This window comes from Equus quagga, chromosome 4, assembly GCF_021613505.1.
Source record: "Equus quagga isolate Etosha38 chromosome 4, UCLA_HA_Equagga_1.0, whole genome shotgun sequence".
NCBI lineage: Eukaryota > Metazoa > Chordata > Mammalia > Perissodactyla > Equidae > Equus > Equus quagga.
The window spans coordinates 38,298,910-38,314,742 of record NC_060270.1 but is presented as its reverse complement, the minus strand read 5'-3'; the positions used below and the strand labels follow the sequence as shown (position 1 = coordinate 38,314,742).

Here is a 15,833-nt window from a genome sequence, read left to right as displayed (position 1 = left end):
GGCAGAGACACGACGAGAACGTGAAAGTAGGACTCTTATCAGAAGCAAAGGGTCTCTCATTCAGGAAGATCTGTTGTTAAAATTCCTTCCCCACCTCATCAAAAATGTTTAGAACCCTGTCATAAAAGTTTAGAACCTCATCATAGAAGTTTAGAATGCTGTCATAAATGTTTAAAACCTTACCATAAATGTTTGAAGCCCACCCATAAAAACTTGTCCCAAAAGCATTTCTGCATGCCAGTCTGTTCTCCCTAACCTCTTAAATTTTGCCCCAAATCCTCAATCCAGGAGACAGATCTGAGGGCACGTGCACCCTATTCTCCCTGTAGATGGGTCTTGCAGAATAAAGCTGATCTCTATTCTATGGTTAGTGTGGTGGATTGCAAAGTCTCTTAATTCATGACCACCGAGTGATGGAAAAATAGCAATGGCTCAAGATGTAGGTATGGATTTTGTCATCTTTTACACAAAATGATGGTGTCCCTCTAATTTATGGACTTTGTCATGCATGAGGTGACTTCATGAGCTTGCTGAAAGGCCTGGGCATGGACTTGGTTGTGTCAACCCATGTTCCTGTGACCACATGTCAGATAACTGGTGTCAGGGTAGAGGGAGAGTCCTCTGCCAATCAAGTTTGATGGAATACAACATGGGTAACTGTTATCGAACCAGATTCGTTTTTGCCCGCCGCCCAGAAAGCCAAACACCAAGTCGACGAGATTGCCGCAGAGAGAGGGTTTACTCAGAAGCCACACGAGGAAGCGAGAAACGTGAGCCTCAAATTCTCTTCCTCGAAAATAGGGACTCAGGGATATTTATGGGATCGGGGGCAAGGTTGTCTGAAATGTGGGGAGAGGTGATTGGTGATGAGGAGAGGTGAGGTAATTGATGATCTGCGCAAGCGTAGTCAGAGTCACACCTCTTCATAGGACCCATGCTGACAAAACGGCGGCATTAGCATGATCTGAGGGTGGAGTTTTTAGCCTCTTGACATCAAAAGGTCGCCTATCGGATATTTGCACAGGCCCAGTTGATGAGTTGGTGGTCTCAACAGGCCTGAAGTGGACAAGGAGTTCTAATTCCTGAAAAACAGCTCACCTACTCATTACCATAGTGACCCAGGCTCCAGGAAGATGTTATCTATAGGAGCCTAGTGGGAGTCAGATAGCATATTGCCTAAGCAGCACAGTTAACAATGGGTGGGTTAAACAGCTAAAAGCTATAATCAGTAATTGCAAAAAGGAAAAAAACTTTAGTGCTTAGATACTTAGTCATCAATGGCTATTTGCCAGTTTCATAACGTTGAGGATATACTGGGACAGATCCACAGCAGATCTGGGGACTACTTTAATAAGAACCTGCAGTGAGGTAGTTAACTACACTGCAAACCAATGTTTGCTAAGGTTTAGACAGATTAATTGCATTCTAGTGCAGTGGCTTTCAAAGTCTGATCACAACCCACAGGAAAAACGTTTACAACATAACACACATAAGAAATATATATTTGAGGGTGGGCCCCATGGCCGAGTGGTTAAGTTCACATACTCCGTTTTGGTGGCATGGGGTTCACCAGTTCAGATCCTGGGCATAGACATGGCACCGCTCATCAGGAAATGCTGTGGTGGCATCCCACATAGAGGAACTAGGAGAACCTACAACTAGAATATACAGCTATGTACTGGAGGACTTTGGAGAGAAAAAAAAAGAGGAAGATTGGCAACAGATGTTAGCTCAGGGCCACTCTTCCTCACAAAAAAAAAAAAGGAAAAAAGGAAACCTTGTGGTCAGCCTTGATTTAAAAAAAAAAAGGCAGAGAGAAATATATATTTGGGTATTGTCCCGTTTCTGGTACAGAGCTCCTAAAACCCTTGGAATTTCCTACGTGATAAGCACAATAAAGGTGTCTTGATATTCATAAGAAACCCCTTTCAAACACACCTGAGTTTATGTTAATACAGCAACTTCTATAAAGCACCTAAGAATGGGGGCTGGTTGCCAGGGGGAGTTAGAGGGTTGGAACTTTCAAACCCTTACCGCCACTTCCAGGGAGGGGAGAGAGGTTGGAGATTGATTTCAATCACCAATGGCCAATGGTTTAATCAATCACGCCTATGAAATGAAACCTCCATAAAAACCCAAGAAGAGGGGCAAGCCTGGTGGCGCAGCAGTTAAGTTCGTACGTTCTGCTTTGGCGGCCTGGGGTTCGCCAGTTCAGATCCCAGGTGCGGACATGGCACCGCTTGGCACACTCGCTGTGGTAGGTGTCCCACATATAAAGTAGAGGAAGATGGGCATGGATGTTAGCTCACGGCCAGTCTTCCTCAGCAAAAAGAGGAGGATTGGCAGCAGATGTTAGCTCAGGGCTAATCTTCCTAAAAAAAAAAAAAAAAACCCAAGAAGAGAGCTTCTGGGTTGGCGACCTCGTGGAGACTGGGGAAGAGTGGCTTGCCCAGAGAGCAGGGAAGCTCCACACACCTTCCCACATACCTTACGCTATGTATCTTTTCCATCTGGCTTTTTCTGAATTATATCCTTCGGTGATAAACTGGTAATCTAGTAGGTAACATGTTTCTTTCAGTTCTGTGACTCGCTCTAACAAATTAATCGAACCCAAGGAAGAGGTCGTGAGAACCTCTGATCTACAGCTGGTCGGTCAGTCGGAAGCACCAGTGACCACCTGGACATGACTGGCTTGGCCTTTGAAGAGGGCAGGGGCAGTCTGATAGGACTGAGCCCTTCACCCGTGGGATCTGATACTGTCTCCAGATCGACAGTGTCAGAATTGAGCTAACTGCCTGGGGGTGATGGAAAAAAAACACACAACCGACATACATATGACTGATGTGATACACTCTATTTTTCATTTATGCTATCCCATTGCACTCTGTTCTTTTTACTTATTTATTTATTTATCTTTTTAAAGATTGGCACCTGAGCTAACAACTGTTGCCAATCTTTTTTTTTTCTTCTTCTTCTCTCCAAAGCCCCCCAGTACACAGTTGTGTATTCTAGTTGTGAGTACCTCTGTTTGTGCTATGTGAGACACCACCTCAGCATGGCCTGATGAGCGGTGCCACATCCGTGCCCAGGATCTGAACCGGTGAAACCCTGGGCCACCAAAGTGGAGCACACAAACTTAACCACTTGGCCACAGGGCCGGCCCCTACTTATTTATTTTTAAACTTTGGTGAACCCACCAAACTAAGTTCACTATCACCATTGTGACCTGTAATTTGAAAAGCTCTTAAAGGGTGAAAAGAGCAAACAGGTGTAAGAGGTAGACCTGGGGGGGAATCCCCGGCTTACTTTTTATTTCAAAGTGGCCCTGGGGCCAGCCCCAGTGGTCTGGTGGTTAAGTTTGGTGCCTTCCCATTCAGCAGCCCAGGTCGGTTCCCAGGTGCAGACCTACACGACTCGTCTGTCAGTGGCCACACTGTGGTAGCAGCTAACATACAAAAAGAGGAAGATTGGCAACAGATGTTAGCTCAGGGCAAATCTTCCTCAGCAAAATAAAGTAAAATAAAACAAGTGGCCTTCAGCAAGACTTCTCTGCACCTTAGTTCTCTATCTATAAAATAGGGCTACTTACCTTTACATCAAAGGGTTGTTGTGGTGATTGGAGATAACTGATTAGAGATAATGTATTAAAATGCTTAGTACAGAGAAAAGACACAATAAATGGCATTCATGGTTGGCATTTATGGTTGGCTCTTTGATGTCTACTTTGTGGGGATTAAATAGGTAATGTGTGTAAAGCACTCAATACACGGACCTTCAGTAATTGCTGGGCGGTTCGTACCTGCACACCTGTAATACAGACCCCATATTTCTCACTAGCAGGGAGATATTGGCCAAGTTACTTAATCTCCCTGGGCATCCGTTTTCTTCTGTGTAAAGTGAGAGAGATGTATGATTTGGCTACGAAACTTCCCTCTGTTTATAGGAATATAAAATACCAACATAGGTGCTCTTGCTTCTGATTTTGAGAAGAAAGGTAAACTGTAGCCAGAGTACTTTTGGGGAAAATTTAAATTAGGCTTCCTAAAAGCTCTAAGAGGAAGAGAGCATATTCAAATAAATACTTGCTTTTTTCAAATAATGGTCCTTTTATTCAAATAATGGGCCAAGAATTGACCACAGACCAACCCACCAATTGCTGCTATATTTCTTTGTTAGGGATTCTGTGTGAGTCTTACTGGATTGTGAGATGATGCTCTTTCAAAGCAGAGTAACAAGTACCTTATGAAATCGTAGCCTTTTTCCCTTCAGTCAGCCTGACTTGGAGATGCTGCTAGGGTATCCCCACGGTGGGGATTTTCTCAGCCAATTGGTGCTTTAAAAAGGAACCAAGCCATAAACTCCCCTATGGGGAGGCCACTCAGGTGGAAAAGCCCCTCCCCCTTTATATTCATTCTGTTCTGAAGACGAAGGGTGGCAGTGAAGGCAGGCAGGCTGGCCACTGCTCTGCACCAACATCACTCCCCTCCAACCCGCTCCACCCCAGCCTCCCCTCGGTCTCACAGTGACACCAGCCTACATTCAGGTTCTCCAGGAGCACTTTAATGATGCCTTCCTGTGTCTTCTCAAAAACATATAATCTAATCGTTTAGTTTCCCCTACATTTTGAAGAAAGACATGTTTCAAAATTGAGAAAACAGGCTAAGTGCCTAGCTTGAAGGAATCTTATTAAAAAATTTTATTTCAATTTCTCTGGAGAATACATCTTTTTTAAAGCATCAATCAACTTTTTAAAGGTATCAATAGCTAATTTTCAATTGATGACTAAAATATTTTTTTCTTCCCCAAAGGAGAGGTAGCAACATTTGAGCTGAATCAAATTAGTCTCTCCCTGAAGTTAAATGATTTCACGTTACGATTTTAGGGGTACTTGGAAAACTACTCAGTTTCAACTCCTTTAAAGTGATGCTATCTGGCCACTTAAGGTGAAAGCACTGTTTATTATATTATCACATTTCTTAAACAGAGAAGCTTACCAGACCTCACTCAGAGAAAAGGTAAAGCAGATAAGGGGCGGAGCCACCCTCTTCATTTAAAGTATAAAGGGTGAGCATTGTTTAAGGCTAAGCCTTTTCTGGCATTGTAATTATGGTTATGCGTCACTTAATGACAGGGACACTTCTGAGAAATGTGTAGTTAGGCTATTTTATGGCTGTGCGAACATTATAGAGTGCATTTACACAAACCTAGATGGTACAGCCTACTACACAGCTAGGCTGTATGGTACTAATCTTATGGGACCACCGTCGAATATGTGGTCCGTCGTTGACCGAAATGTTGTTGAGGTACATGACGGTAATTACGAAAATCTGAGAAAATAAATGAGGAGGGATGACAAGTAAGAATCACTGAAAAATTACAGAATGATGAGGTGTAGGGGAGGACAGTGGGAAGGAAAGGAGAGGAAACCTCTCCAGAAGGCGTTCACCTCCAGCCTCAGTCCAGGGTGGTTTAAGGGACACAGTCCCAGAGGGAGAAACATCAGCCTCGTGACAGGGTGGCTCCACCTTTCTCTCTCCATTGCTGGAATTGCTGGGGAAAAGGGGAAAACCCTCTTTCTTTTTAGGCCCCTAGTGGTGAGTACACTGAGGTGTGGCCAGCTGACTCATTCTGTGTAACTAACTCCACTCTATCCAGGAACTGAGCCGTGTCCGTAAATGTAAGAGATCCAACACTAGATGTCGAAGAGTCAACGTTTATTTAGGAAACGAAATATATCATTGAGGGATTAACTCCTACGAGCACTAGTTAAACTTGCGAATCATCTGAATTTATTTTAAAGTGCCACTTTTCCTCTTTACTTTGTAGTTGGGATTATTTACCAGACGCTTGGGTTTTCAAAGAGGAAACAACATGGGCTCCTGTCAATGTCAAGAGTTTCCTTTTCATGGTTAGTCTAAAATCAGCCTGGGAAATTCCCAAAGTTAATAATTTCCTGCTCTGAGAGGAGTTTTGGAACCGTACCAGGATGGCACCTGGGTGGATACCACTCAGGAATATACTCCTAGAGGTAGAGAGTAGCCTATACATGGGGGAGGATGCTGGGAACAAGAACCAGGTGACAGTGAATGGCGTAGGCTAGTTATAAGAAAAGTTTTCTTTGAGGAACATGTGGCCCCCGCCAAATCTTTATCATTTAAAAAGGAGGGCAGGGGCCGGGCCCATGGCTGAGTGGTTGGGTTCACGCGCTCTGCTGCAGCGGCCCAGGGTTTTGCCGGTTTGGATCCTGGGCGCGGACACGGCACCGCTCATCAGGCCATGCTGAGGTGGCATCCCACATGCCACAACTGGAAAGACCCACAACTAAGAATGTACAACTATGTACCGGGGGGCTTTGGGGAGAAAAATGAAAAGTAAAATCTTTAAAAAAAAAAAAAAGGAGGGCAAAAGGTGGCCCTATCCTTCCATTGTAGATGAGTTGCAGAATATCTCATTGACTTGGCGCACGCCAGGCTGAGAGGCACCAGCAAGCTTGCTCAGCTGGTCCAGCTGGTTACAGCATGACCCTAACAGGGCCCAAAGATGCCCTGTCTGATTCCTCCCAGGTCTGTTCACTTGGTTCAAGGAAGAGAGTCTCACCCAAGGCCACAAGCATTTCTCTTAGCCATTCACCTAAACCCAAACGATTTAAAATTCTGTTATATAGTTTTGTTCCATAGAAGGAGATAATGGTAAACAGCCTGTAAAAGTTACTTTCTAAATGCTGTCCTCTTGGTTTGTCCAAGTTCCAAGTTTATTTCTAGAGAGAAATCCTCCTTAATGTGGTTGAAGGTAAATTTTAATAGCCACATAATGAGAGAATTTTACAGATTGTATAAAACATACATTTTTAAAAAAATTTAATTATTTGTATTGAGGTAACACTGGTTTATAATGTTAGGTAAATTTCAGGAATACATCATTATACTTTGACTTCACTGTAGAATACATCGTGTTCACCACCAAAAGTCTAGCTGCCATCCATCACCGTACAAATGTACCCTTTTAAACCTTTTGCCCTCCCCTCTCCCCGCCTCTCCACTGGTAACCATCAATCTATGCTGTGTCTATGTGTTTGTTTGTTGTTGTTTTTTTACCTTCCACAAATTAGTGAAATCATGTGGTATTTGGTTTTCTCTGTCCTACTTATTTTGCTTAGCATAATACCCTCAAGGTCCATCTATGTTGTTGAAAATGACAAGATTTCATTATTTTTTTATGGCTGAGTAGTATTCCATTGTATTTATATGCCACATCTTCTTTACCCATTCATCTGTTGATGGGCACTTAGGTTGTTTCCAAGTCTTGGCTATTGTGAAAAATGCTACAGTAAACATAGGAGTGCATACATCTTTGTGATCTACTGTTTTTGTGTTCTTTGGATAAATACCCAGCAGTGGAATAGCTGGATCATATGGTAGTTCTATTTTTAATTTTTTTTTTAAGGATTGGCACCTGGGCTAACAACTGTTGCCAATCTTTTTTTTTCTGCTTTATCTCCCCAAACCACCCACCCCGTACACAGTTGTATATCTTAGTTGCAGGTCCTTCTAGTTGTGGGATGTGGGACTCTGCCTCAACGTGGCCTGACGAGCGGTGCCATGTCCGCGCCCAGGATCCCAACCCTGGGCCACCGCAGCGGACCGCGAGAACTTAACCACTCGGCCATGGAGCCAGCCCCTATTTTTAATTTTTTGAGGAATCTCTGTACTGTTTTCCATAGTGGCTGCACTACTTTACATCCCTACCAGCAGTGTATGAGGGTTCCCTTTTCTCCATATCCTCTCCAACACTTGTTATTTCTTGTCTTTGTTTGTTTGTTTTTTAAAGATTGGCAACTGAAGTAACATCTGTTACCAATCTTTTTTTTTTTCTTCTTTTTCTTCTTCCTCTCCCCAAAGCTCCCCAGTACATAGCTGTATATTCTAGTTGTGGGTCCTTCTGGCTGTGCTATGTGGGACACCACCTCAACATGGCCTGATGAGTGGCGCCATGTCAGTGTCCAGGATCTGAACTGGCAAAACCCTGGGCCGCCGAAGTGGAGTGTGTGAATTTAACCACTTGGCCACGGGGCCAGCCCCTCTTGTCTTTGTAATTATAGCCATTCTGATGGGCATGAGGTAATATCTCATTGTGGTTTTGGTTTGCATTTCCCTAATAATTAGTGATGTTGAATATGTTTTCATGTGCCTGTTGGCCATCTGTATATCTTCTTTGGAAAAATGTTTGTTCTGATCTTCTGCCCATTTGTTAATCGAATTGTTTTTCTGTTGTTGAGTTGTATGAGTTCTTTATATATTTTGAATATTAACCCCTTATCAGATATATGATTTGCAAATATCTTCTCCCCATTGGTAGGTTGTCTTTTCATTTTATTGATGGTTTCCTTTGCCGAGCAGAAGCTTTTTAGTTTTATGTAGTCCCATTTGTTTATTTTTTATTTTGCATCCCTTGCCTGAGGAGACATGATATTCACAGATACTGCTAAGATCATGTCAAAGAGCATACTGCCTTGTTTTCTTCTAGGAGCTTTATGGTTTCAGGTCTTACATTCAAGTCTTAAATCCATTTTGAATTAATTTTTGTGCATAGTGTAAGATAATGGTCTACTTTCATTTTTTGCACGTGACTATCCAGTTTTCCCAACACCATTTGTTGAAGAGAACTTCTTTCTCCATTGTATGTTCTTGGCTACTTTGTCGAAAATTAGCTGTCCGAAGATGTATGGGTTTATTTCTGGGCTTTCAATTCTCTTCCATCGATCTATGCCAGTACCATGCTGTTTTGATTATTATAGCTTTGTAGTAAATTTGAAATTAGGGAGTGTGAGGCCTCCAGCTTTGTTCTTTTTTCTCAGGATTGCTTTGGCTCAGTGAGTTGTGATGTAGAGAATAGGAAGAACTTTTGAAAAACAGAAACCACTTAGGGAATCTATCCTGGGAGCAAATTCCTAGCTGGTTGGTCTGCCCTATTTGCTCCATCTCACTAGCCCTTTCCAGGACATCTTTCCCTACTCTTCATTGACATTACCTGAAGAAGCCACTGCCTAAAGTTTCCTTTGGATAATAGGACAGTCCCATTTTAAAATGGTAAGTGTTTCCTGGAGGGCTAAAGAGCTGTCAGTCACTCATCATCCAAGCATTGCTGTGAACTAGCACATTCAGATTTCTCCTACCTCTAGTCCAGATCAGATGCATTAGGAGGGGGCTTCCAAGAGGGAGGGGAGGTGAGAGGAAGGTTTTAGGACTTTTTATAGACTGAAGCCCTTTGGAAGGGAAGGGCAGGCTTGAGGAGAGGGGCAGGAGAGGGCCAGAGGCTTTGTGGAAATGGGAAACGATTAGAGACAGACGGGGGAATGGGTCTCAAATGCAAACTTGGGCTATTTCAAAATTTCCCCAGAGTCTCTTTTGTGTAAGATCATGAATTTCCCAGCTAGTCTTGTTAGTCATTAGTTCAATATTATTACTGGTTATATTGGCTTTTATAGGCTGGACTCATACTCTATACATTATTTACAGTATTTTGTTTGTGGGGAAAATGTCTTCTTAAAAAACTATAACCACTTCAACGTTGTTTTAACAATGATTTGCAAGTTTGTAGTTCTGTTTAACATATCAGAAAGTGAGGAACACGTCACATGATACCTTTCACCCATTCCCGAACGAGGAAAATGTAAAGGAAATAAGTGTGCCAAAGACATTGAAAAGAAGTTGCCCACACCTCCTGAGTTTTCTCAGGCTGTTTGATTTCATGTGATTTTAATCTCAATGCATGAATGTCAATGTAACTTAATTTTTATATGTTTGTACATCTTAACTCCTAAATAAAATCTTAAATTTGAAAAGTGATTTATTAGACCCATCTTTGGTCCCTAAGCTAGTTAACAAATAATTTCCGGATAACCACAAGACCAATTGGTTGACTCTCATTGGTGTGGGAAGGGCTACAGCCTCTGGGGCAGAGTTCGCCCAGCCAACAGGAAGAGAGGCTGTACGTTGCTGTTACAGATCTAGGAGACTCCACAAACACAGGACTCAGCCTTCATAAGCCCTCACTTTCTGCTCTTCCTCTTGAGTGCTCTATATTGGCCAACAAATTCATCCAAAGAGAAATCCAAGATGGAAATCTCAAAAATATCTTCAATATCTTCCTTTCCCTCCCTATTAAATCTCTCCCTTTATCTTCTCTGCCTCGATCTTCATTCATCAAACTTTCTCTAACAGTTTTGTATGTTCCAGGCACTGGAGAGAATGTCTGGATGAATGGGTATGAGCTCTGCCCATCTCCCTTTTTCCCACTGCTGTTAGTGAACTCTCAACACTGAAGCCTCACTTACACTGTGACAACTGCTGGCAGCTGGTCATCCTGCCTGCCTTCATCTAATCTACTCTTCACTATCATACCACAGCTATCTTTCTGATACACAGATGCCTTCCCTGTCAACAATCTTCAACCAAAACCTTCAGCAACCTGTCTTTGGTCTACCTTCCTGCTTTCTCAAACCATTCCCAGAATAGCCTATGCCCCTTCAGACTTCTGAGACTTTATATCCTTCCCCATCCTGGATTGCCCTTCCCCTCTTATCCACCTTTCAAAGTTGTATTTATTCTTTAAGGTTAGGTTGGAATGCTACCTCCTTCGTAAACACATCCCCGATATACTTGTTTTATTATTTTTTTCCTCCCCAAAGCTCCAGTACATGGTTGCATATCCGAGTTGTAAGTCATTCTAGTTCTTCTATATGAGCTGCCGCCACAGCACAGCACCTGACAGATGGGTGGTGTGCTTCCACAATTGGGAAGCGAACCCAGGCTGCCAAAGTGGTGAGCAAAGAACTTTAACCACTAGGCCATCAGGGCTGGCTCCCCAATATACTTCTTATGAACTACTCCCTATTCTGCCCTCTAACACGTTATATTCCTTTTACTGGAGGTGTGTCATGCTGCTTTATGTTATAAATTCTTGGAAAGATGTTGTTTACCCTATGAAACTTCTAAGTTTCCTGAGTTTAAGCCCCATATTAGAATTGTTTCCATGGGACCCAAAGCAATTGCTTTGATATATATTAAATTGAGCTGAATAATGCCCAAATTGGACCCAGAAAATATCTTAGTTATGTCAATTTTTTATTGGTCAGAGAGCAAAGACCAACAGTGGTCTTACTGTTATTCTCTTGTTTTTCTTATGTAGCTCCCTCAGTGAAAATACATTATCATAGATTAATATAATCACACCCTCACTCTCCTGACTTTTGAACTCTATATTGGCCTAAGAGTTCCATATCCACCTTAATGAGTTCTCCTTTATCCCAAGTCCTTGTGGCCTATGAATATAGCTTCTAGGCCAATGTGACCAAAAGTGCAGTCCTTGTACCACTTGGGTTCTAGTCACCAAATGCGCAAGTTAAAAATGCAGCTTCCTGAAGCCAGCCCCATGGTACAGTGGTTAAGTTTGCAAGTTCCGCTTTGGCAGCCTGGGATTTGCTGGTTTGGATCCCAGGCGTGGACACGGCACCGCTTGGCAAGCCATGCTGTGGCAGGTGTCCCACATATAAAGTAGAGGAAGATGGGCACGGATGTTAGCTCAGGCCAGTCTTCCTCAGCAAAAAAAAGAGGAGGATTGGCGGCAGATATTAGCTCAAGGCTAATCTTCCTCAAAAAATAAAAAAAATTTTTTTAAATGCAGATTCCTGGACACTCCCCCATACCTCCTGAATCAGAATGTGCATTATTAATAAGTTCCCAGGGCTGCCGAAAACCTGGAGAATCTTCGTTCCAGAAATTCCTCGGAGAACTTGGTGGGAGGCTGCCTCAAGGATTTGGCGGATTCTGCGAATCTCTTATGAGCTCTAAGAATGACCAGACTTCAAACAGCATAGAAGGTGGACACTGAAATGTGCTTATAGTTCATATAGGTCTCTTGCTCAGAATCAGAAAGGTAAATGAAAGCTTTTGGGATTCAAAGAAGTAAGAAAGCAAGGAACTGAATCCGGCCCTGATCTGTTCTCATTTGGCAAAAAGGTACATATTCAAGATTAGGAGAAGTTATTCAATCTAAAACTTGGATCTGATCTTCCTTTGCTTCTTTTCATCTTTTACATAGAAGATTCTATCTATAAACACAGGATTAAACTGGAAACTAAAATTACTAAGAATCTGTTCTGTCGGGCATCGTGCCAGCTGTTTTCCACATATTTCTCATTTAATCAACCACCTGTGAGGTTTCTTTCTTTATCCCCATCTTACAGAAGAGGAAGTTTAGAGTATGAAAGATTAAGTAAACTGCTGGTTAGGTGGATTAAGTGAGCAATTAGGTAGAAAAGTTAAGTTAGATCACTAAGCAAACTGCTAGATTAAGTAAACTGCTGGTTCCAATCCCAGTTCCACTATTTACTAGTTGTGTGAGCCTTGGGGAAAGTTACTTAACCTCTCAGAGTCTCAACAGCATCACGGATAAAGCAAGGGAAACATCATCTTCCTCACCAGGTATTGAGGACCCGCGAGGAACTCAGGTACAGACAGCACTCAGCACAATGGCGGGCCCTCAGTCAGGGTTAGCAACTCTTCCCTCACCTCTCCGTTCCCTTCCAGCCTTGGCTTTTTCGTTCATTGGCTTCTTAAAAATTTTTATGAAGGGGCCGGCCACGTGGCCAAGTGGTTAAGTTCACGTGTTCTGCTTCGGCGTCCCAGGGTTTCACAGGGAGGAGGAGGAGGAGGGGGAGGGGGAGGGGGAGGAGAAGAAGCAGAAGAAGCAGAAGCAGAAGCAGAAGAAGAAGAAGAAGAAGAAGCAGAAGAAGAAGAAGAAGAAAAGAGATTGGCAACAGACGTTAGCTCAGTTCCAATCTTAAAAAAAAAAAATTTATGAAGAAGGCTGTTTGCTCAGAAGTCTGAAAAGGCTTCTGCTGCTTTAAACCACTTTAAAAGGCGTCCAGGAACACTGTTCACACTCACAGCCAGTAGCTCTTCCTTTATCCTGAGGTTCACATTCAGGAAAAAGAAGAATTCTCATCAGCCCTTGGCTTCTTTCCACCTGCAAAGAGGCTGCGATGTGAGCAGCTCAGGGAGAGCAGCCCCTCTGAGTCAGGCTTGCAGCTTCCAGCAGGTGACGTACAGAGCAGGAAGCGGCCACATCACCACCGCCAGCAGCACAGCGAGCCTGCTCCGCCGCTGGGCTTTCCCAGACGACGTCAGTGGGTAGGGAGCCAAGCGCATGGCTGCCAGGCTGCCAGAGAGTACCCGAGAGCCTCAGCTGCCTCATCAAGTTTAGCTTGTCAAGTTCCTTCCAACTGGCACAGCAAGGATCACCCCGCACGGGAAGAGGAAACGCCTTTTTTGGGAATGAGTTTTCTCATGATGATAAAATCGTATCATGATTTTGTGGCAGGTAGTGAGTATTAGTGACTCTAGCTGCAATCAGGAATGGTTTTGGTTTACAGGTTTTTTTGTTTGTTTGTTTGTTTTTTCCTGTGGGCATTGACGCGTGAGGGCAAGGAGGGGCACTTATCACGATGTTGTGATTCATTCTCCTAGACTACGGTTTCATTTTATCTTTGAGTTCTAGGCTTAAGGCCAAAAAGATGTCAGAACTGTCACCCGCAGTCATATGCACGTTCCATCCAGCCTGGTCATCTGTCTTGGACAGTGGCCACAAAACACAAGGAGCAACGATTATTCTTGATGTTAGTTAAAGTCCTTGTCCCCCTTTTAATGATCCATGGACCGCGCAGACATGAATTTAAACCTTTTTTTTTAAACCTACCTTTACTAGCTTTCTTACGTGTTTTGGAATAATGACTTCCCTGGCTAGAGTACCCACCTTGGGAAACACTAATTGCATTTATCGGTCCTAAATTGATTTCTAAGTCTAGGACTTGGGAATGTAGTGAATGGACCCCCTGTCTTCCTGCTCATGTTGTTCACAGCTGTGCGGATTCTGCCCACACTTCTTCTCACAGCCTTGGTCTTGTCAAAAGTTCAGAAAAAAAGAAAAACAGAAGTAAAACCAGTGAATCACTGAAGTAGTAATTAGTAAAAGTTTCTTGTGCACACACTAAAAAGACAGTTTGCAAACTGGGAGCTTTCCAACCAAAACATGGAACGAGGCTCACAGGTCGATTGTTATAAAGCTGCTGATACAGTGTGGAGGGAGGGGTTGTTTATTCTTCACAGTGATTGGTTACAATGTTAGAATTTTCTTAAATGAAAGGGAATTGGTTAGTGGTTACCTTAGACCCATTTGGGGGAACAACGTAAGTTTCACTTATGATTTTTCAGAGGCATAAGCAAGAAATGATCCAGGTCAAGTTAGCTTTGCTTGTCTTGCAAAATAAAGTAAATTAAGCTTTGCCTGTATGACTAAACTGGTTTTGTCTGTTCAGGGAATTTTCAAGTCCGGTGTCCCTTTGTGTTTGATTCTAACGGTCCCTAGAAGCAGAAGTCTGACCAGCCTCTGTTTGCCAAACTGAGGAAGTTTGGCAGCCTCTGTTCCTGCCCTGCTTCCTCCACCACCTTGACTATTAACATAGGTTTTGTTGTGGGAAGCCCTTTATTAAATATACAAACAAAGCAACAGTAAGGAAAAACAACAACGAAAGCACAGAAGGACAATTGTAACATGTACTTGCCCCTGCTGAATAGTACATATGCTCTTGGCGATCTGCCTACACGCAGAGGGAGCTGGCATCTTAGCACGACAGACTTGGAGTCTGAATTAAATAAACAGTAAAGCAGAAGAAGGAAAAAACCAAGAGTCTGGTGGTCAGAACTTCTTGGATTCCACTCAACATTTTCTAACCCTTTAGGCCTCCGATTGTATCCGCACCCCTGCTCCTGCCTTGTCTATTTTTACCAATGTAAAATAGGAGTAAATGATAAATGCAGCTTATGGAAACCTTTGGCCTTAAATACTTTGAGGTCTTCCCTGAGGAGAGGTGCCTTATGTTTATTGACTACATTCCTTTTTTTTTTTTTACAACCAATAATAGCACTCATTTTTATTGTTCACAATTATTGAAATAATTCACTTTGATTTGTAATCTTATTTAAGAGAACTTCCACACACTTACAAGTCCCAGGACATCTTTAGAAAGTGTGATGGTCAAGAATATGTTGTCTAAGATGGCTGAAGAATGTCATGGAGATATGAAACGAGTTCAAACCACATCATGAGTCAACGGCAATGGTATATGAGTTCAGGGGCTGGATCTGGGCTCTGGTGCACTTGACACAGCCCTCACCTTCAAAGATGACAGTCTCTGAGCCCAGGGTACACAGAAAAGGGTAGGGCGATGCTCAGTGAAACCCCTTTTTTATGTCACTTAATGATTCCACAGATCTCATGAATGGCAAGTCAGGTGAAGTTTAATTATGTTTACCTGCTTCAAAAAATTGCTATTTTTTAAAATGGCTAATCAAGACCTATGAAATTGCATATTGTTTCCTAACTCTGGAAGACACAGTGGCAGAATTCCTCCAAATTGACAGAAGAATGCAGTTATCTCTAAGAATAATCTGCTGGAAATTCTAGTTCCCACAGTGTTTCTGCTTCCAGGAAGACTTGCTTTCTGCTTGATGCCTAATGGTCAGTGGAGTCCCTGTGGGTCCTATATACAAACCCATTAGGAATTGAGGAAGGATCTGAACTGCCGCTGAAGTGCATTTGAGCCCATGCGCTACTAGTCTCCGGTTTCAGAACCATTCAGTCAGCCAGATATTTAATTTTCAGTGAGGTGGGGAAAGGGGAACCTTCCTGGGGTTGCCATGCAATAACATATATTCATAATTCCTTTTATTTGGGTTTTTAAATATAATGTTACTTTACCATTATATAGTGCTTGG

General features: G+C 42.8%; 1 protein-coding gene across 1 annotated transcript in view; it reads right to left on the bottom strand.

The window, feature by feature from the left end:
* The window catches only part of MCF2L2 (MCF.2 cell line derived transforming sequence-like 2), a 230,763-nt gene that overhangs the window by 85,530 nt on the left and 129,400 nt on the right, over window positions 1-15,833 (bottom strand). The gene's annotated exons all lie outside the window — the stretch shown is intronic.